This window comes from Crocodylus siamensis, chromosome 3 (genome assembly GCF_052110815.1).
Source record: "Crocodylus siamensis isolate JL-2025a chromosome 3, ASM5211081v1, whole genome shotgun sequence".
NCBI classification, from domain to species: Eukaryota; Metazoa; Chordata; order Crocodylia; family Crocodylidae; genus Crocodylus; species Crocodylus siamensis.
Genome location: NC_143397.1, coordinates 157,484,973 through 157,506,607, shown reverse-complemented (window position 1 = coordinate 157,506,607; position 21,635 = coordinate 157,484,973). Strand labels below are relative to the sequence as shown.

The 21,635-nt window shown below is 44.3% G+C and overlaps 1 long non-coding RNA gene across 1 annotated transcript in view; it reads left to right on the top strand.

Annotated features, from left to right (window-relative positions):
• The first annotated feature begins 1,610 nt into the window (after positions 1 to 1,610).
• Positions 1,611 to 21,635, top strand: part of LOC149869034 (uncharacterized) — a 44,115-nt gene continuing 24,090 nt past the window's right edge. The window contains exons 1-2 of the long non-coding RNA XR_016441061.1: positions 1,611 to 1,664; positions 4,793 to 4,922. This is a non-coding gene — a long non-coding RNA (uncharacterized LOC149869034). The remainder of the gene's footprint in view (positions 1,665 to 4,792; positions 4,923 to 21,635) is intronic.

Sequence of the window (21,635 nt, the reverse complement as noted above, 5' to 3'; positions counted from 1 at the left end):
TAACCACCCTTTCAGTCATTGGCTTGTACAGCCCAGGTGCTGCTCATCCCCTGTTCAGTAGCTTCCTGCAGTTTGGAGTCTGAGTCCTGCAGTGCTTTTAACTCGGCTTCTTGCAAGCAGCATTCGCTTTGCTATCCTATTCTTCCTTCTCTTGAGTAACGGGGAAGGAGTCCCCTGTTACAGTGTTATAAATTATATTCTAAGAATAGAAGTGAAATCCAATAAGATCTTACTTTAAATACAGAAACAGAATATTGGCGAAACACACAATAACTCTTGGTATTCTTCACTTTCCCTCTTTAGCTACAAATATAATGGAAAACAACTTTGAAACTGAAATGCTATGTAATGGTTTCTTAGTCTCTCATCTCTGGTGATTTCAGCTCCGATCTTGCATAACAGCTCAGACCGAAATAGGGCCTTTGGATGCCCAACTGGTCTTGCAGCAATTTCCTTTCTTCTTTTGCTGTCAATGCTTAATATAACATTATTTTCCTTCTTCTTTTCTGTCTTTTCATTTACTTCTTCCCTACTACTCTTTCCTTGCATTCCATGACTTTTCATTATTGATCCTTTTCTCACTTACTATTGGGACATCGTTCTCTTTCTTCAGTTCTGTCATATATTTTGTTTGCCATTTGAAGCAGAATTCACATGTACGTGAATTCTTAAGGCTGATATTCAAAGGCAGTCCTTTGTCTTGACTGGTCTTCAATCAGGGTTTATTATTATATTACTGTACTATTATGACTATAATATCAATCTCACAGATTACTACCCTTTCTTTAACAGGTTATTTGGTTCTAGGCCAGTCCCAGTGTATCTAAATTCAAACAGGGTGCATCTACATGAAGTTTGCTGTAGAGCTACCTAACTAACTAATAAATGTTTCTGCATTACATGTGTGCCCTTATTAGGGTGCATGATACTAATAAACTCCAGAGTAGGCTAGTAATAGTACACTATAAGTACCAGGTTGCTCTGAAGTTTTTCATTCACAACAGTGCACATGTAAGTGCAGACCAACTGACTGGGGCATGAGCATGTTTTGTTGTAGGGGCTGCCCTCCAGTTAGCCTTATGCTGAAGCACCCTCATGCCCCAGCCAGCCCTTCCACAGCACACTAAGCTCTGGGCTTCTGCCAGCTGGGGCTGCTCCAACCAGGCTCAGTGTGCTGTACTTGAATAAACTCTGGAGCAATATACTCCAGAATTTATTCATGCACATTAATTGCACATGTAGATGCACCCAAAGTATTTGACATTCATCAGGTCAATATGGAAATGATTTGTGCATGTATTTTATCACCCAGACTACTTCATTTTGCTCTACCTATTTAGTCTCCTTTTCTTTAATACCTGTTTAGTATGAGTGCTTGTATATACATGTACTCCACTGGCAGGAATACAGAACAATGCAACCAAAAACTAGAGAGATGAGCTGCCAGCTGACCTAAATGAAATATTTCCTAATCTGCTTTATAGCCTAAAATATAAAACTTTGGGGAGCTGGGAAACCAAAACGTGTTTCTTGAACACCCAGTTCTACACATATTAAATATTGATGTTAATTCCAAATTCCACAAAGAGAAGTAACAGACCAAGTACATTTTTGCCTGAGAAAATCCTTAGACAGTGTTAAAGAGAGTGCGAGGTCAAGACTTGGTAAGTATTGCTTTTGTATTCTTGGATTCCTAAATTTCTTTCATGTGCCTAGAAAATGTTTTTTTGTCTGGTTACCAGTGTTTGCTTGCTTAAATGCATCTACCAACCAGTTTCAGGGGTATAGGTTGTAGCCATGTTGGTCTAAGAACTTGGCAGACAAGGTTCTTTGGGTAAACCTTTTATTAGACCAACTCAAATAGTTCTTCTTTACAAGCTTTTGGATACAAATACCTTTCATCAGGCTGAGGAAGCATCTGCAGTTGGTTTGTGCTCTTTCTGGATGAAATAATAAAGAAGCCAGACTGGTATGCATGTGAGATAGGAGAACAGTAGTGTCTGTGATTTTAAATTAGGCAGGAATCTCTTTCTTTTTTATGTTTTCCTTATTTCCAGGTTGCTTAGTACTTATTGATATGCCTTATGGAAAAAAAGAATTATACCATGAAACTGATGACTTACGATAGCAGTGATATATTTTGACTACTAGTACTAGCTTGTAAATAGTTTGGTGACTTGTTTACTAGTAGTTGTTGCATACTCTGGTTGTTGCATAGATGTCAACTCTCTTTTCCTCTAAAGGAGTCATGAAGAGAAGATAAAAATGGGAAGGCAATAAATAGATGCAAAAACTCCCCGCCTCCCCCCCACCCTATTGCTATTGTTTGCCAATTAAACACTAGCTATGTTTACACCTCCCCTGCAGATCTGTGCATACTTTGAGTGCATCTTCATAGTTATTATATCAAAGACATAGAAAATTGTTCTTTAATTCAGTTTGCAAATTTTGCAAAGCCTGCACAAAAAAAATAGCTTAATGTCTAGAGGAAGGCAAGCATTTATCTTGTAAAGTTATTAACATCTCTGTTTGCAAGGAGGATTATTTTTTTTCTCTCCGTGAAACAAATTTTTGCTGAGACCGATAAAACTGTTTAGAGTAAATTGTGCTCCCTCTGTGCTCAACACCTGATTTCATCTGCTGCCCTGCAAGAGATGTCATCTCCCATGATGCCCTGCAAGAATTGCTAGGCTCAGCTGAAATAGAACTCAGTCGCTTTGACACTGAACATCTGGCGTGGTGTTTATTTGTTCTATTGCTCTTTTTAAATGGATGTGAAATATTAGAAGCCCCGGTAAAATTAGTTTTCCAGCCATCACTGCCTAGAGCTAGTTTAATAATCTGCTCAGTGTATTTCTGGCATACAATATGACTTTATAACTTATTATTACCGAAGAAAAGAAAGACATTGTCTGGATCATTTGAAAAATCATTTAGCATAATTGTACTTTAACATTCACCAGATTTATTTCATAATCAAATCCTCTTACTCTTAGTGGAGAATGGAGCTTGGGCATCAGACTCAAAATAAACAATCCATTAAGTGGATTAGATTTACATAAACTTGGTTTTGTTCTCTAATAACAGCCTATAGTGCTAATACTTGTTAATGTATACTTAATTAATGTTCACTGGTTTCCCCTCAATCCTATTCAAAGAGAAATACCATATTTAGTTGAATATAAGGGGACATTGGTTATAAGAAAACCCCCAATAACTAGATGCTTTATATGGAAAAGTTCTGAATTTTGTTGTAATTTTCAAGGCATAGAATCTAATTATTGAAAGTTTGCCTTGAATTTATCCCCCTCCCACTACTAAAGTAGGTAAAATTAATCTGGGAGTTTAGGCAGCCCCTTCCCTGCTCCTTACTCTCAGACCCAGCTCTCCCCAAGCCTATGGAAGAGAGAAACAAATTTGAAAAAACTAGGCATGTCTACATGTGCAATTAGTGTATGTGAATACACTCCAGAGCTTATTTCTCTGGAGTTATTTGCTCCCAGGCATGCTGTTAAAATGTGTACCTAGGAACAAATAACTTTGGAGCAATTAGCTCTGGAGTTTATTCATGTGCAGCACATGGATCCTGGTCAGAGCAGTCCATGCTGGCAGCGGGCTTCAGGGGTCAGCCTGCCAGCCTAGGGCTGCTCTGACTGATGTGAGTGTGCTGTGGAGGGGCTGCCTGGAGCACTGGCGATGTGTAGGCAGTGCACATGGGTGCACGTGCACCCTCTGAGATTGGCGGTACACCCCCTGCAATTGGCTATTGCTGCTGCAGGTGGCGCCTGCGGCCAGTCATCTCTCGCCATCCCCTCTGCTGACACTGCTGCGGCCACCTGTGGGAGCTCTCTGCTTGCCACTGCCATGCCCCTGCCACTGACACCGCTGCCTGTGGGTGGTCGCTGTGCCCTCCCAGCCTCTGGGGCCATGCGTTGTTCATGGCCTGAGGCACGAGAGTACTTCAGTGTGGAACTACCTGCCAGGCAACCCTAGCATTGAACCACCCTTATACTCAAGCCAGCCTGTCAGCGTCAACTCGTGCACTGCTGCTCATGACAAAACTCCTCACCAGGGCAGTACCTGTAAATACAAGTCATGGTGGACAAGGCCTAAACAGGGGAAACTCCTTTTCTGAGACGGGTAATGGGTGAGCCAGTCAACTAAAAAGAACCCACACCCAGTACAATTGGTGCATGGGATTATTCTGTCATAAATGCAAGACTTTGCACTTCTCTTTATTTTGCCTCTTGAGATTTCTTTTGGTCCAATCCTCCAATTTGTTTAGGTTTCTATGAATCCTGACTCTACCCTCCAGCATATCTATTACTTCCCTCCTCCCCCCAGCTTGGTATCATCTGCACATGCATTTTATGCATGTGCTTAAATCTATTCCTATTTAGAAGATTGCTTGTGTGCAACACATGCTAAAATTACATTGATGTGAAATAGATTTAAACTTCTGCCCTTCCCAAATAGGGGTGCGTCACTAAGTGGGGATCAATTCACTGCCTCTATGTGATGTCAGTTCTCCTTTCCTATAGTTGAAGGATATAATGCACAATTTCCTTCAGGGAGTGAGAGAAGCTGTGATATTCTAGCTTGGAAGTTGAATTAATAAATGTTAAATGTGTCATTTGTCAAAAGCTAATAATCTTTGTCACTGCATGAAAAAAATAACCAGAGCAATTTTATATTTTTTCTTGGTGTCATTTCTGTTGAATTAAATTGTTTTCAGGCATGGGGTATGATTTCTTGCCTGTCAAAAATTACTCTTGAATTTATTTTTCTCTAGGAAAAAAATCATTGAAACTGGTATGAAGAAACACCTTTTATCCTTCTAGAAGTTCATTTAAGGAAGGTTTCAATGAGATGAGAGAAAAGAAAATGGGAAAATGACCATCCTTTACTTGTCTGCTTTAGAGGTGGGTTAATTTTAAGAAATTGAGTTAAACCTGGAAAATTTGAGCTATAATGTAATTAGTTTCCTACTAATGTGTTTCACGTCAAGTGCAATGAAAAAATTAGAGGTGCTATGTGAAAGAACACACATCACCTTCCTAGTCACAGTGAATCTACGTAAACAATGCTTTGAATCACACAGTGTGGTTTTTGTTGTATTGTTGCAGTTGCCAAGGGCCAAATTCTTGTTTCTGTGCCTGAGAACAGAATTTGTCCAAAATGCAGTGTTGTCAACATGCTAGACCATATGAATCTCAATCTTTAGGGCCAAATTCGGCCCAGATTTATACCAAGGTATATCTAAAATATCTCTTGTGATTATATTGGGGTTACTCTGAATTATCAGCTGCACTGACAGTCCTATTTGACTCCTAATCATAAACCTACTCTAGTTTTCCACTCTCAACCATAATTTAGAATGATCTGTTCTAGGGCAAAAGGATTATATTTGTTAAAAATGTAACGAAATTTTAGCTCTTATGAGAAGTTCACAAGATTGGCGGTGGTCTTGACTAATAAAACTTCAAGTTACTGTTCCTAGGACAGTGTTTTACAGTGTCTCCTTTGGTATGCAATTTGTGACACTGTGGGCATATCTGTCCATGAAATTAGTGTGAATGAATAAACTCTGGCGCATATTGTTTATATGTGCACCCGTGATGTGCACCTGCTTACACTTTCAGCTGTGTTGGAGCAGCCCCACCTGGCAGGGGAACCTGGGGGTCAACCTGTCAGCTCAGGGCTGCTCTGACCCAGCTGAATGTGCTGTGGAGGGGGGCTGGCTGAGCATGAGGGTGCTCCAGTGTGGGGCTAGCCAGCAGTGCCTACATGTGCTCTGCTGCGCATTAAAGAATGCCACCACAGGATAGTACTTGCATTTTTAAGCACTAATGTACGGCAGAGTTAATTAGTTTCCTATAGCTTAATAGGGCCTCACATGTAGAGGCTGCGATTTGACTGTGGACCTAATTAGGCAGTTGCACAGTATATGTCTCATGTAGATGCAACCTGTATTTACTCAACTACCACACAAAACCTTTCTCCCCAAAATCAGCTCTCCAAAATTGGGGCAGACATCTTAATTGTTTACAATTGGGAACCCTTCTGTCTGTGCCATAATAGACATAAGGATACTGTTATGGCTGCCAGGGCTCTGATTTTCTCCCATCCATAGGGAGAGAGGGGCAGAGTACAGCATCACACTTAATTTGAACCTTTTCATTGCTATTGCCAAACTGGTAGTTGCTTTTGACTGAATAGCTAAAAGCTGCTACCAATTTGGCAGTTGTTGTGTGGGAGTTAAATATGTAGCTGTGGCTGAGCACTGGTGTCAGGATTCAATCCTGCACTCAGGATCCTCTGCAGTCAGAATGCAGCCACGATTCTGTGGTTCTTTTAATTTGTTTGGTCTTCTCAAAACAAGGTGCGCAGCTTATTTAGGGGCATGTGGTACACAATAAAATATGATATTAGTCCAGCGTTTGTATGGATATCAATAGGAAGTGAAAATGAAGAGATAAGAGAAGAGGTGAAAAATGGATCAGATATTCAGCAGGTGTGAATAAGCGGAGCTCCAATGAAGTCAAAGAGATCTGCACCCAGTAGTGTAACAAGGGTAGGGTGACAGGGGCAAACACCCCAGGTACTGAGAGGGAAAGGGGGCAAAAATAATGTTTTTTGCTGCATCTGTGTGATTGTGATGTGGTAGCAGTGGCAACCAGGGGTGGCTACTTCCCCTTTATGCAGCAGCCACCCAGAATACCCAGTCACTTTTTTACTTGTCTGCTTCAGCCAATTTTAATGTACTTTACATGGCTGTTTATTGTGAAGAAAAAAAAAAACATGGCCAAATCCTTAGTGGGATTTAACTGAAATAACCCTGTTCACTTTGCTGGAGCAGAATCAATTTTCACCAGCTGAGGATCTGGCCTATGACATGGGTGGATATTGATTCTATTACATTACCTATCATCCATTAAGGATTAAACTAAAATGTGGCTTTTGTCTTATCTTTCCTATTTCTCTCTCTTTCTCTCTGAGGCTAGAGCTGAAAGTATATCCTGATTACTGTGAAAGGAAGAGAGAGAGAGGGACAGAGAGCTGAATATAGTAGAAGTTTCTTTCCCCTTCCCCTCTTCTGCCTTTATTTGGTTGTTTTTGTCTTTCCAGGAACCTGTTGTTTCTTTCACTGATGCTGTTTGCTTGGGTATAAATTGACAGGAGTCTTTCCCTGGTAGTAGAGAAAATGCCCAAGCCATAAATTAACAGCCACTAGCTATATTGGACTGGACTGCAGTTTACCGTGGCTTGAATAATCTCATTTTGATGGTTGTTATTCCCAACTAGAGGAGTCAGTGTCATTGCTGATGTCAGAAAAATCCAAGGACAGTTCAAATTCCTACCATCTTTCATACTGAAGTAAACATTCCTTGTTTTAAAATGCATAAACAAGCCATCACCCTGTAACTGGTGTCACTAGATGAAGTATCCTATACATCTTAGTATAGGGAACAAGCCTGGGAAATCAGACAAGAGTGTTAGGGGAAGCCTGCAAATTTTTTGAGATCAAATCAATAATAGTGAAGGGAGAGAATGAATGGGAGCTGCTTATGCATCTCAGTCTGTGGATATATGTATCTTTCATTTCAGCAACTCTGTGGCAGCTTACTTTCAAGGGTATTCTCTTGTATCACTGTAAGACAGGCAGCAGCAATTTAGTCTTTAATAATCCATAAGGGAGTTACATTTTATGTGCAATCAAGATGCAGGATTGAATTTAATACCAAAACATACCGTATACTCAGAGTCATATTTTCAAAGTGCTTTGAAATTCATTTCCCCCCCCAAAAGTCTGTTTAAATACCTAGATTTCATGTAACCAAAAAGCTACTGCATACTCCATTTACTTATGTCTCCTCCATCATATCTAGTTCCCAAATGACAGCCTTCATTAAGGATAATTCTCATGGAAAACATCTTTCAGCTTGTCAGTCTTGGTCTGACATATACCCACAATAATTGGTAATGACTTATTTTATAATACTTAAATATCCTGTAAGTGTTCAGTTGCTTACATAGGGTGCATTCCCCACATGCAGAGGCATGCATTTGCTGCATCACAAATATGTGCCACTGTTTTGTAGCACTGCGCATGCCTCTGCACACAGGGTTTGCTGAGAGGCAAAATGCCCCACTTCAGGGAAAATGACATTTTCCTGCTTCTTCCAGCTCCCAGCTCCCATCATGCTGGAGGGGCTGGGTGACACCTAAAACAGTGGAGATGCTCTGGTCAGCAGCCATAGCATCTCCCTGGAGGGTCCATCCTTCAGTTGTACTGGCACTTGCTCCTGGAGCATGCCCTGCACTACTTTTTTTTGTGGCCTTTTTTTTGATACGGGGAATTCCCAATATAAAATTCTGGCACTCTGCTGCAAATTTGCAGTGCAGCAAACAGTTGCACATATGCCATGTGCAGTTTGTGGCTCATTAAATAGTGTTGAGGCACCAAAAACTGCACGTGCATACATTTGGATGTGCCCATAGTGTCTAAAATACATAATATAAACTTTAATTGGTACAGTGTGATTATTTCTATATTCCTGCAAATAGCATAGGATTGTATCATGACAAGTTCCCTAGTACTATTGACAGAGAGCTTTCCTTAAAGTTCAGTGCACACACTAGACATTTATAGTAAATTCATTATTAATTTAAATTTTACGAGCCTTTGCCTTATAGTACAGGAACAAGAAAACTATTAACTTGTCAAATACATAGGTTTTACCTACTATTTCTTTATCATAGCAGTACAGCATCTTAGTAATCACACCTTAGTTATAATGCAATCAACATGTAATATGAAATAATTATACATACTGATTTACATGTAATTTCTACACTATTAGATGAAATGTTATCAACAAAGACTAGCAAAATATAAAATCATATTAAAATTAATTTTCCTTATTTTTTATCACAAAACTAACAATTATAATTAAATGTATATGATAATAATTAGTATTATGCAGTAGTCTACCTGAGAGAATCCAAGAAGGTAACTCAACCCGGCCATAGAAGTAAAGGCAATATCTAGAGGCACAAGGTAAGCATAGTGCCTGTAGTCTTAGGCAGGAATGAAGTTATACCAGAATTGACTATGAAGGTTTAAAAAACATGAATTCCTATGAAAGGCAACAATTTCCCAAAAAACCCTCTTCCTCTTAGCTGTCCATAACCCAGCATGCTCTGTACATACACAAACATATGTGTGAATAACAATGACAACAAACTCTTCCGTAAGGATTTTTCTTCCAATTTGCTTCACAAAAAGTAATTTATAATTTTACTTATCTGTAAAATGGGGAGAATCTGCGGCATGGGGATATGAACAGACATGGCAATTGCCACACAACTGGTTGGTAACAGAGATGAATCCGGCTTGGTTCTCCTGAAGCTAAATTCTACTAGACTTCACTGCCTTCTTTAGTTCAAGAACATCACCTCCCAAATTTGATGATAGGGAAGGGGAGCAGGAATGTTAGGGGAGAAACTCTTTCTCTCTTTATGTAAGGTTCCTTTCCATCACTTCGTAATAGGTCAGGCTTTGCTTCCACACCAGCACTGGCAGTTCTCCAGAAATGTGTGAGGCATCAGAATCACTGGCAAGGACCACACAGGATTTTCAGAAGAGCTCTCCCAGAAACCATAATTCTGCTGGCAGATGGTAATCTAGAAAAGACCTAAGCCTGGAAAGCCCATGGAAAGTATTATTAGATGTTACAACATAAATATTTCAGTGAAATAGCTTTAAGAAGCTGAATTATATCCAGTGAAAAATATTCATTGGCAGAGAAAATTGCAGATGCATGTGGACAAAAGCTTTTCTGATTCTTTGCTATGGCACAGGATTGAAAGCAAGAAGAGATTCTTAGTATCCATAATAAAGGGCTGAAAAAATGTAGGGCTTAAAGCATGCATTGAGTTATTGGCCTTGGTCTGGCTGTGGTAATTTGAACATACCATATATCTTCCACTACCTTGGAGTATGCCTTTAGAGTACTCTTAATCCATTCATTAGATTTATTCCATTGAACCAGTCTGAGAAAGAGAGAGGGAGAAAAAGTATGACACTTTAACTTAATTGTTGGGGTATCACCTGAGAAAATAAAACATGAGTTCCAGTTCCTTTTCCAGTGAATACATAATATGAAATAGTGATAGGGACCCAGCTGTTCAGCACTGTTTTGAGGAAAGCATTTTTGGACATAGCCAGAAGCAGAATTTTATGCATCTGAGAAACTTAGTTACCAGAAATATAGGTACCTATGAAGTTTAGATGCTTCAAGAATTGAGGTAGCAACTGAACAGTGAATTTGAAAAGCCATATTATAGACTTAAATGACTAAAATTGAAATTAGGAATCATAGGAATGTAGGGCTGGGAGGGACCTCGTGAGATCTTGTCCTCTGGCAAAGGCAGGAGCATCCCTGACTACATGATCCCAGCTATGTGTCTGTCTAAAATGCTCTTGAAAATTTCTAGGGATGGAAGAGATTCTACAGCTTCTCTAGTTGGCCTGTTTCAATGCTTGATCAGTCTTGTAGTCAGGAGGTTCCTCCTAATCTACCACCAAATTGCCTTTGGACACAGGCCTCTCTGTAATTTTCCTTCAGGTATCTGAAGACTATTATCAAATCCCCCCTCAGCCTTATCTTTTAAAGGCTAAATAACCATAGTTCTTTAAGCTATTCCTTTTAAGTCTTGCTTCCTAGGCCTCTATTCATTTTTATGGCTATGTTGGGCTCTTTCCAAACTGTCCACATCCTTCTTGTAGAGTTAGGCCTAAAACTGGACACTACTCCAAGTGAAGCCACCTCCCTTGATTTGCAAGGGACAGTCTTGTTAACAAAGCCTAATATGCTGTTGAGTTTTTTTTTTAATAAGAGCACACTGTTGGCTTCAATTCAGCTTATGGTCTACTGTAAACACCAGGTCCTTCTCTAGTACTGTAGTCTAGCCAGTCATTCCCAAATGTGTAATTGTGCATGCAATTATTCTATCTCAAGAGTAGAATGTTGCTCTTGTTCTTATCAAATCTCATCTGATTGATTGCAGACCATTTCTCCAATCTACCCAGGTCATTCTGGATCCTAGCCTTATGCTTTGCAGTGTCTGTAAGTCCACCCAGCTTGGTTTTATCCACGAATTTGCTAACCATGCACTCAATCCCATTGTCCAGATCATTAATGAAAATGTTATACAGTACTAGATACAGGACAGACCCCTGAGGAACCCCGTTTGATATGTCCTTCCAACTAGAGTTTGAGCCATTGATGACTTCTCTTTTTGCATGATGATCCAACCAGTTATGTATCCACCTTACAGTGCATTCCTTTACTCTGTATTTCCTTAGCTTGTTGAGGGAGACAATGGCAAAAGCCCTGTAAAGTCAAGATATATCATATCCACTGCTCTCCTCCCATCCACAGAGCCTTCTTAAAATACAACCTGGACTCTCCTGGACTCCTTTTTCCCTCCCACCTACTTCCCAGGGTATCCTGTCCACCACTTCTCTGAGGTGGTTAAAGTCTGCTTTTCTGAAGTCTAGTGCCTTTATTCTGCCGCTCTCCTGCTTTCTACCCCTTAGGATATTGAACTCTATCATTTCACAGATACTGGGCACATCTACATGAGATGCTACATTGTCATAGTGATGAGTTACAGTGACATAGCTCATCACTATGGCAACATAGCATTAGTGGGCACAAATGGTGACGTCGATGCTACATTGCCGTAATGACAAGCTATGTTCCCATAGCTTGTTGCTATGGTGACATAGTGTCTAAAAATAACTATGCACTGTTAGGACTGCACAGTACTGGTAGGTACTGAGCAGTCATTTAGTACTTCTTAAAGCAGTACCAAACACGCAGTCAGGGGCACAGGTAGATGCATCCACTGTCACTCAAGTTACCTTCCACCTTCATATTCTCAACTAATTCCTCCCTGTTTGTGAGCGGTAAGTTGAGAAGAACTTCGTCCCTAGTTGGCTTCCCTGTCTGGGCAGTAAATCAAGACAAACCTTGTCCCTACTTGGCCTCTGGATCAAAAAGCTATCCCCAACACACTTGAGGAATTTTCTGGACTAGTTAAACACTGTTGTGTTTCCCTCCCAGCAGATATCTTTATAATTAAAGTCACCCATAAGAATCAAGTCTTGTGATTTGGAAGCTTCTCTCAGTTGCTTAAAGAAGCCCTTGTTCACCTCCTCCACCCCATTTAAAAGCCTGTAACAAATGCCCACCATGAAATCCTTTCTGCTGCTCTTCCCTCTGATCTATACCCAGAGGCTTTCAATAAGCCAACCTTCCACTTTCTACTGCATCACAGAACACATACATTTTAATATATTAAAAGCCTTAGTTTGTCTGTCTGTAATGCTGAAACAACCAATCAGAGTGCTCCAAGAGCATTCCAGACAGGAGTCGGAGGCAGTGGCGGTGGCAGCGGCAGTGGCAGCAGCAGCACAGTGGAGTGCCATCATGACAGCACCACTGGCTTTGGCCCCCTTCTCCCCACCCCCCCAGGTCCACGCGGGCACAGGGTGCTGGCTGAGGGGGCGGAGGGGTTGGCGGGTCAAGGTTCCTCCTGCTCCTGGGAGACAGTGGCAGTGCGGGGTGGTGGGTGGTGCTGCTCTGTCCCTGCTCACTACCCCCACCATCATTCCTGACAGGCAATTGGCTAGTCTTTATATATAGGAAAATACCTCCTCATTACTTTCCTCTGTGTATCCTTCCTGAGCAATCTATACCCATCTACCACCATAACTCCAGTTGTATGAATTATCCCACCATAACTCCATAATCCCAATTACATCATAATCCTGTGCTTGTACTAGGACCATTTCTTCCTGTTTGTTTCTCATACCTCTTCCATTCATATATAGACATTTCAGGTATCTATCTCAGAAAAAGGATGGTCCTATCCTCTCTCTGAGAATATTGCTAAGGCTTCTGTTATTGTTTCCCTTTACTAAGTTTTTATCTAGGTCCCAAGGCTTCTTACTTAACTTTGGGTTTTTATTTTATCTCCCAGTGAACCAAATTTTAAACCCGCCTCACTAGGTTAACAAGCCTATATGCAAAGAATCTCTTTCTCCTGTTCATCAGGTAGACCCCATCTCTTGTCAGCAATCCATCTTCCTGGAATGCCACTCCATGGTCAAAGAAGCAGAAGCCCTACTGGCAACACCATCTACTTAGCCATTTGTTGATCTCCAGGATGTGCTCCTAGCCAGACCTTTATCTTTGATTGGAAAGATTAATGAGAACACCATTAATCTGTATACTTCACCCTTGTTCCCAGAGCCATGCAGTCACTTTTCATATGCTTAAGGTCACCTTTGGCAGTAACATTACTTCCCACGTGGATGAACAGCATGGAGTAGTAGTCAGAGGGCTACATGAGTCTCAGCAACCTTCTTCTGACATCTCAGATGAGGGATCCTGGCAGGCAACAGACTTCCTGAGCCAACAGTTCAGGCTAGCAGATGGATGTCTCTGTGCTTCACAGGATGAACTAAACAACCAACCAACCACCCTCTTCACTTCCTCATGGCAACAGTGGTATTCATCCTTCCTACTCCTAATGTGCATGGATTGGCTTTTCTTGTCACTGGAGTGGGCTCCTGTTTATCCAATGCCAGAGCTTCATACCTGTTTTCCATTTGTATAGCCACAGGTCTGGAAGAGGAGTGCTATCTGGTGCCAGAGGTAACAAGTGGCCAGCTTCCATCTTCTGGAGTACCTGTGTCTTCTGTGTCTTCCAATGCCTTCTCTAGCTGTCCCACTCCCATGATGCTTGAGGTGTCTTCCATGATTGCCTTGAGTCAATTAAGGCCTTCTATTCATGGATGTTTCTGAGCCTACCCACTTCCTCCTTCAACTCTTTGATCTGATTCCTGAGAGAATCCACCAGGAAGTACCTCTCACATCACAAGGACACCTCCATCTGGCTATCTCTGGTAGAGATATGCACAGATCCTGGGTAGAAGCCTTGATGGTAAGTAGCTGTGGCCAGACAGAGCCCACAAGGGTATATGGAGAAAAATAGCTGGCAGTCAGGGACTTTGGCATTGTGGTGTGTTCCAGCCATCCTGTTGATTATTTTGTACTTTCCTCTTCCTCTTTACCTGCTCTTACTCAACAAGTTTACCATGATGGAATGGTGAGAAAAAAAGTGTCCAGGCAATCTCTCCAGCTATCTCCTCACTCTAACTCTCACTGAAACTCCCCCTTTTCTGACCTGTTTGCTGGTCCTGTGCTGCTGGCTCCTTTAAGATCAGATTTGTGGATCTACCCCTGTGTCCCTAAGTCACTTTTATTATGTAAACTGTGACTAAACTGACCACTTAAAATAGACAATATGAAAGAGAAATAAAATTTTTTTTAGCTTTTTGCAAAATGAGAATTGCTCTAGTTTTCATTTAGAATTTTTATATTTAATATTTTTAAAACAAAAACACTGTTTGGGCTGTGGCTTACAAAAGCTTATGCCTTTTCTAAACAAATTAGTCTCTAAGCTACCTCCCTGCCCTGCCTTCTGCCTGGCTTCAGATTAAGGGGGCATATCTACATAAGATGCTAAATCCGCAGTAGACATTCTACTGTGTATTAGTGCGTCATGGCAAAAGCTGTGCTAATGTGCTAATTCATAGTAGTATTAGTCTACTGCACATTAGCATCACTTAAAAGACATGTGCTAGTGCTACTGCACAGCAGTGCTGGTTATTGCACATTGATTTAGTACCTGGTAATACAGGCTGCCTATACACAATGCAGGGAGGTGCTCTGATGCACTGTACAGTGTATTGGAGAAGACAGACAGACAGACCTTTTTTTTTTTTTTTTTTACTATTTTGTAAAGGTTGATTTCAGAGAAAAGGAGGATAACAATCCAACAAGGAAAAAACAAAATAAAGCCCATGTAGGAGCCCTGATACAACAGACAGAGCCTGGGGATTTGGCTTGCAAGGCCTGCCTTCAGGCTAAAAATAAAAATACCCAGTACAACATCAGCCTGTGAGACGTCTGACTTTACCTCAGGGTGGTAATAGACAGAAGTCAGTCATCTTGGTGCCCTGTGACCAGTGGGGTCCCCCAAGGCTCTGTCCTTGGACCCATATTGTTCAACATCTTCATTAATGATGTGGACATTGGAGTCAGAAGCAGACTGGCAACTTTACCTATCACAGTGTGGGGACTAAACAGCCAACCTCAACACTACAGTGCACCCCTTGAACTGTGCAATGTGCCTGGAAGGCAGGCACCATCCACTGGAGGACTGCATGCTCAAAACTCTAGTAACAGGAAGGCCTGCACCAAAAACTGGAAGACCCACAGGGCATCACCTAAGCTGGCCCTGGCAAGCTGGTTCCTGTGACTCTCTTGAGGATGGCCATTTTAGCTTTGCTGAGTAAGAAGTTGGCTAGGCAGATGACACCCTCATTGGCCACCCAGTAGGGGAGGGAGAACAAATAAATGGCCTCCAAGAAAGCCAAGTGTAGCGCCTCAAGTAAGGGGCTGAGGGCTGCAAATAGCAGCGAGAGCTGGGGACATCTGAGGAAGGCATGATGAAAATCCTCCTCCACTCCCCCTGGACAAAAGGGACAGGCTGCTGATACAGCTAGGTCTATGTGGTGGACAAGAGTGCCGGTGGCCAGTATCTCATGTAGCAACTGCCACTGGAGGTCACTAGTTTTTTTGGAGATGGGGGCTTATAAAGTATGTGCTGTATGGGGTGGGCTGGCTCAGGAAATGGGTGGATGAGAATCTGATGGTATTAAACACCAAAAATTGCAAGGTTCTCCACCTTGGGAGGAAAAATCTGCAGCATGCTTATAGACTCAGCAATGCTACGATGGCTAGCACTAGAGATGAAAGGGGCTTAGGAGTCATGATTGACCACAAGATGAACATGAGCCTTCAATGTGATACTGCTGCTAGTAAAGCGAGCAAAATGCTGGCTTGCATCCATAGATATTTCTCGAGCAAATCCCAGGGTGTCATTCTCCCATTGTACTTGGCCTTGGTGAGGCCGCAGCTGGAGTACTGCATCCAGTTTTGGGCTCCACAATTCAAAAAGGATGTGGAGAAGCTTGAGAGAGTCCAGAGAAGAGCCATGTGCATGATCAGTGGTCAGGAAAACAGATCTTATGATGAGAGGCTGAGAACTATTGGACTCTTCAGCCTGGAAAAGTGCAGGCATAGGGGTGATCTGATGGCCACCTATAAGTTTATAAGGGGTGTTCACCAGGATCTGGGGGAATGTTTGTTCACCAGAGTGCCCCAAGGGGTGACAGGGTTGAGCAGTTATGAACTCCTCCAAGACCATTTCAGGCTGGACATAAGGAAGAAATTCTTTACTGTCCAAGCCCCCAAGGTCTGGAATAGTCCCATCAGAAGTGGTTCAAGCACCTACTTTGAATGCTTTCAAGAGAAATTCAGATGTTTATCTTGCTGGGATCCTATGACTCCAGCTGACTTTCTGGGGCAGGGGTCTGGACTCAATGATCTTCCAAGGTCCCTTCCAGCCCTAATGTCTATGAAATCTATGAGCGCCAGTACTGCTACGTGCCTCTACCGCACTGTGTCAAGTGGCAAGGACATGGGCATGGTGAACTCAAATCACCCACAGATACTGCGCTTTCTGGGGGAGTGCATCAAAGCAGATGCTGGTGTCACTGTCAGGAGGCACAGGAAGAGTGAATAAGGTGCTAGGCCCACCACCCAGGTCATCATCCACAACTGGGACAATGGGCAGTGGTGGAAAAGGCTCACCTGAGACATCTCCAGTGTGAAGAGTTCACTGTGCCTGGAGGTGGTTCTCCAGGGCAGCTGCCATATCAGCAGATGAGCCTTTTGCAGTTACTGCAAGAGCCCCATGTCCATAACCCAACCCAGCAGTGCAGGCTACCAAGCCTCACTTCTAGCAGCCTTGTTGACTCCCTACTCTGGTCACATAGGCTAGGACACCTCCTCAATGTGACTGAGTCAGACTCATTGTCAGCTGAGGCTCTTGCTGCCCACTTGGGCATGTGCAAGTTTGCCACCCACTTCCTGGAGGGCATGCAGGTCCCTTTTGACCCTACCAACTATGAAACTAAACCCTGGCCTCCCTCAGCCACCGACAAATAAAGAATGGCACTGGGGAGCCAGTGACACCCATCCCAAAAGAAGCTCACAAGAAGTCACTGGAGCTTCTCAAGCAGGTCTGGCGGGGGGTCCAACATGGCACACTGGTGCCAAAACATTACAGCTGGCAGGTTATTAACAATGAGGACCCACCCATGGTAGGAGAGGTTGGGCAGACACTAGCGCTATTGCTGCAGGTGTGCCTCCACCTTGGCACCAAGGTCTTCCCAGTTCCAGGCCAAGAAGACCGATGGCCTAAGGAACACCCCCAGGGCCTTGAGGCCCTCCTGACACCTGGAAAGACCCCCAGGCAAGTCGGGGAGAAGAGGGTTGGCCCAAAGAGGGTTAAGGAAGACTCTTGGTCCAGTTCACATGTGTGGAAGAGGCATGCTCATAGACTTGTTGACAGTTAACCAAGGGACAACTGGTGGGACTCAACACATGACTGGGCGGTTAATGTCAAGGGCTATAGGCTGTACAGGAGGGACAGGACAGGGAGGAAGGGTGGGGGCGTGGCACTCTACATTAAGGAGGAATACACATCCTCATCAATTAATAAAGAATTAGAGGAAGGGCACTCTGAAGTGCTTTGGGTTAGAATACAAGGCAGTCGAGGGGAAAGAGACTTAATGGTGGGGGTCCACTACAGACCTCCCAACCAAGGGGAAGAGCTTGACCAAGAATTCTTAGGTCAGCTCACGGAGGTAGTGAAGTCTAAGGATGTGGTAGTCATGGGGGACCTGAACTTCCCGGACATCTGCTGGGAAGAGCAGTCAGCCAGGTCTGACTGCTCACGTAGGTTCTTAGCCAGAATGCAGGACCTCCACCTAACCCAGGAGGTGCACAGCCTCACCAGGGGAGACACCTTGTTGGACCTGGTGCTGGCCACAGGAGATGACCTGGTGAGGGGGCTACGGGTGCTTGACCACCTGGGCAACTGATCATTGCCTGCTGGAATTCACCATCCAGCGCAAGGTGGCAAAGGCCTGCAGCAAGGCAGAAACTCTAGATTTCAGGAGGGCAAACTTCACTGAGCTAAGGAGACTAGGCAGGGATGCACTGAGGTCCCAGAGGGGAGGGGAGCAAGGTGTCCAAGAGAGTGGTCGCTCCTCAAGGAGATGATCCTCCAAGCCCAAAGAGAGGTAATCTCAATGAGGATCAAAGGCAGAAGGAGGACACACAAGCCTCCATGGCTCACCAAAGCATCTGGGAATGTCTCCTAGCTAAAAGGGAGGTGTACACCCAGTGGAAAAGAGGGGACATCACCAGGGATGACTATATTGCAGTTGCTCAGGGATGTAGGGGGCAGTCAGGAAGGCCAAGGCATAGAACTGGGACTAGCTTCCCAGATTAAGGACAATAAGAAGTCCTTCTTTAAATACATAGGGGGTAAAAAGAAGGTTCTGGGTAATGTGGGGCCCCTGCAGGACACGTTAGGAAACCTTGTCGTCACACCAGTTGATAAAGCCAACATATTTAACAATTTCTTTGCCTCCATCTTCCTAAGCAGGGACTGAAACAGCAACCCCCCTGCTGGGCCCCCCTCAGGCCCCAGGGGAGGCACACCTGGACCAAGGGTTAGTGAGGAACTAGTTAGGGAGCTTCTGGAGGGACTGGACGTATTCAAGTCAGCCGGTCCGGACGATCTCCACCCTAGAGTACTAAAGGAATTGGCTGAGGTCATTGCAGGACCCCTGGCACGGCGTTACGAGCTCTCGTGGTGCTCTGGTGTGGTGTCAGAGGACTGGAAGAGGGCCAACGTGGTTCCCATCTTCAAAAAGGGGAGGAAGAAGGACCCGGGAAACTATAGGCCAGTTAGTCTTACTTTGATCCTAGGCAAGCTGTTCGAGAAAATTATGCTGGCACACATCCATGAGGGGCCAGCAGGGGATTTCATGCTTAGGGGCAACCAACACAGGTTCATCAGTGGCAGGTCCTGTCAGACCAACCTGGTGGGCTCCTATGATCAGATCACCAAATCCTTAGATGCAGGGGTAGCAGTAGACATAGTCTTCCTGGACTTTCGGAAGGCCATCGACACTGTCTTTCACCCTGTTCTCATTAAGAAACTGAGGGACTGTGGTGTCGACACCCACACAGTCAATTGGGTAGCCAACTGGCTGGAGGGCCGTACCCAGAGAGTGGTGGTGGATGGGTCATTTTTAGCCTGGAGGGATGTGGGCAGTGGGGTTCCGCCGGGCTCCATCCTTGGGCCCGCACTGTTCAACATCTTCATCAGCGACTTGGATGAGGGGGTAAAAAGCACCCTGTTCAAATTTGCTGATGACACGAAGATGTGGGGGGATGTGGGCACTCTAGAAGGGAGGAATAGGCTACAGTCAGACCTAGACATGTTGTGGGTGGATGAGAACAGGATGGGAGTCAACACTGACAAGTGCAAAGTGATGCACCTGGGGAGGAACAACCGGCACCATACCTACAGGTTGGAGAACTCCCTTGTCAGTAGAGAGGCAGAAAAGGATCTTGGAATCATCATCGACTCCAAGAAGAACATGGGTTGGCAGTGTGGGGAAGCAGTCAGGAAGGCCAATCGTACCTTGTCATGCATCCACAAATGCATCTCAAGCAGGTCCAAGGAGGTGATCCTCCCCCTCTATGCAGCACTGGTCAGGCCGCAGCTGGAGTACTGTGTCCAGTTCTGGGTGCCGCACTTCAAGAGGGATGTGGACAACATGGAGAGGGTCCAGAGGAGGGCCACTCGTATGATGAGGGGGCAGCAGGGCAGGCCTTATGAGGAGAGGCTATGGGACCTGAACCTTTTCAGCCTCCAGAAGAGAAGGCTCAGGGGGGATCTTGTGGCCTGTTACAAACTAGTCAGGGGGGATCAGCAGGCACTGGGGAAGTCCCTGTTCCCCTGAGCTCTGCCAGGAGTGACCAGGAATAATGGTCACAAGCTGGCAAAGGGTAGATTTAAGCTAGATATCAAGAGGTGCTACTCTATCAGGGTGGCTAGGGTCTGGAACCAACTTCCAAGAGAAGTGGTGCTGTCTCCTACCCTGGGGGGCTTTAAGAGGAGGTTATACGAACACCTTGCTGGGGTCGTTTGACCCTGGTAACTTTTCCTGCCATGGCAGAGGGGCGGACTAGATGATCTACTCAGGTCCCTTCCGACCCTATGAAGCTGTGACTGGAAATCACTCTGGGTGATGATGAGGACAGTTACATTGTCCACATAAGCTGTCAGCCTAACCAATAGGCAACCCACTGAGCGGGAGGCAGATGAAAGAGTTAGTCCGGTCAGGTGCTGCTGCAGTGCATGGACAAGGCGTACAACATTTCCGACAGAAAGCAGCCCTGGCGGATGCCCCTGCAGGCTGGGAATGAGGCGCACAGCATGCCATTCACCTTCAGGAGGTTTGAAATGTCTTGATAAAGGAGGCAGAGGGCAGAGGTGAAGGTGGGCCTGAAGCCAAAGGCCTCAAGGGTCCAAAACAGATAGTCATAGCTGACCCGATTGAAGGATTCCTCCTGGTCCAAGGAGATAAGCCTGATGTTGAGATTGAAGAGGTCTACACCTGTCAACAGGTCCTGAAGCAGGAACAGATGGTCCTGGATGGTCCTGCCTGGCATGCAGTAGCTCTGCTCAGGGCTGATGATCGAAGTCATAATGGTGCACAGCCGGTTAGCCAAAGCCTTGGCCAGGATCTTGTAATCGGCACACAAGAGGGACACTGGTCACCAGCTCTTGATGCAGCAAAGGTCTCCTTTCTTAGGCAGTAGGGTGAAAACCATTCCGCGACAGCTGGTTGGCATTGTCTGGTCCGGGATACTCTCATGAAAGACATGCAGGAGCCAAGAAGAGCCCAGAAGGTCTTATAAAACTTGGCAGACAACCCACTGATACCAGGGGCTTTACCTGAGGTGAGGTTCCCCAACAGCAGCCTTGAGTTCCTCCAAAGAAAGTTCTCATTCAAGATGGTCAGCCTCTGATGAGCAAAGCCTAGGGAGGCCATCATGTAAGCACCTAGAAGACTCTAGGCAAATTGGTTCAGCTGCAAACCATTCCTGGTAGAAGGTGACGGCGTGGCATCAGATCTCAACAGGATCTGTGTGCATTTGGCCACCTGGGGTCTTAAGATGAGCAATGACCTTCCGTGCGGCTTGTCATTTCCCAAGGCTGAAGAAAAAGTGAGTTGGGGCACGAGAAAAAGTGAATCTCTACCAGTTCTTGGCAGTGGGTGCGGGTCCTTGCATCCTGGGCTTTACTCTCTGACAGCTTCTGCAGATGTTTCTTGTGGAGCTTAAGACTCTTGAGCAGCCCTGTATCACCACCAGCATCACTCAAGGCAACTTCAAGATGTGCCACATCTTCCTCCAACTTCCAAACATGGTGGCGAAGCTTGCTCATTGCCAACTGTGTGTACTGCTGACAGAAAACTCTAATCTGCACCTTTCCCACTTCCCACCACTGCTTCCAGGAGGGAAAGGTGGCTCTTGCAGCTTCTTATGTCTGCCAAAAGTGAG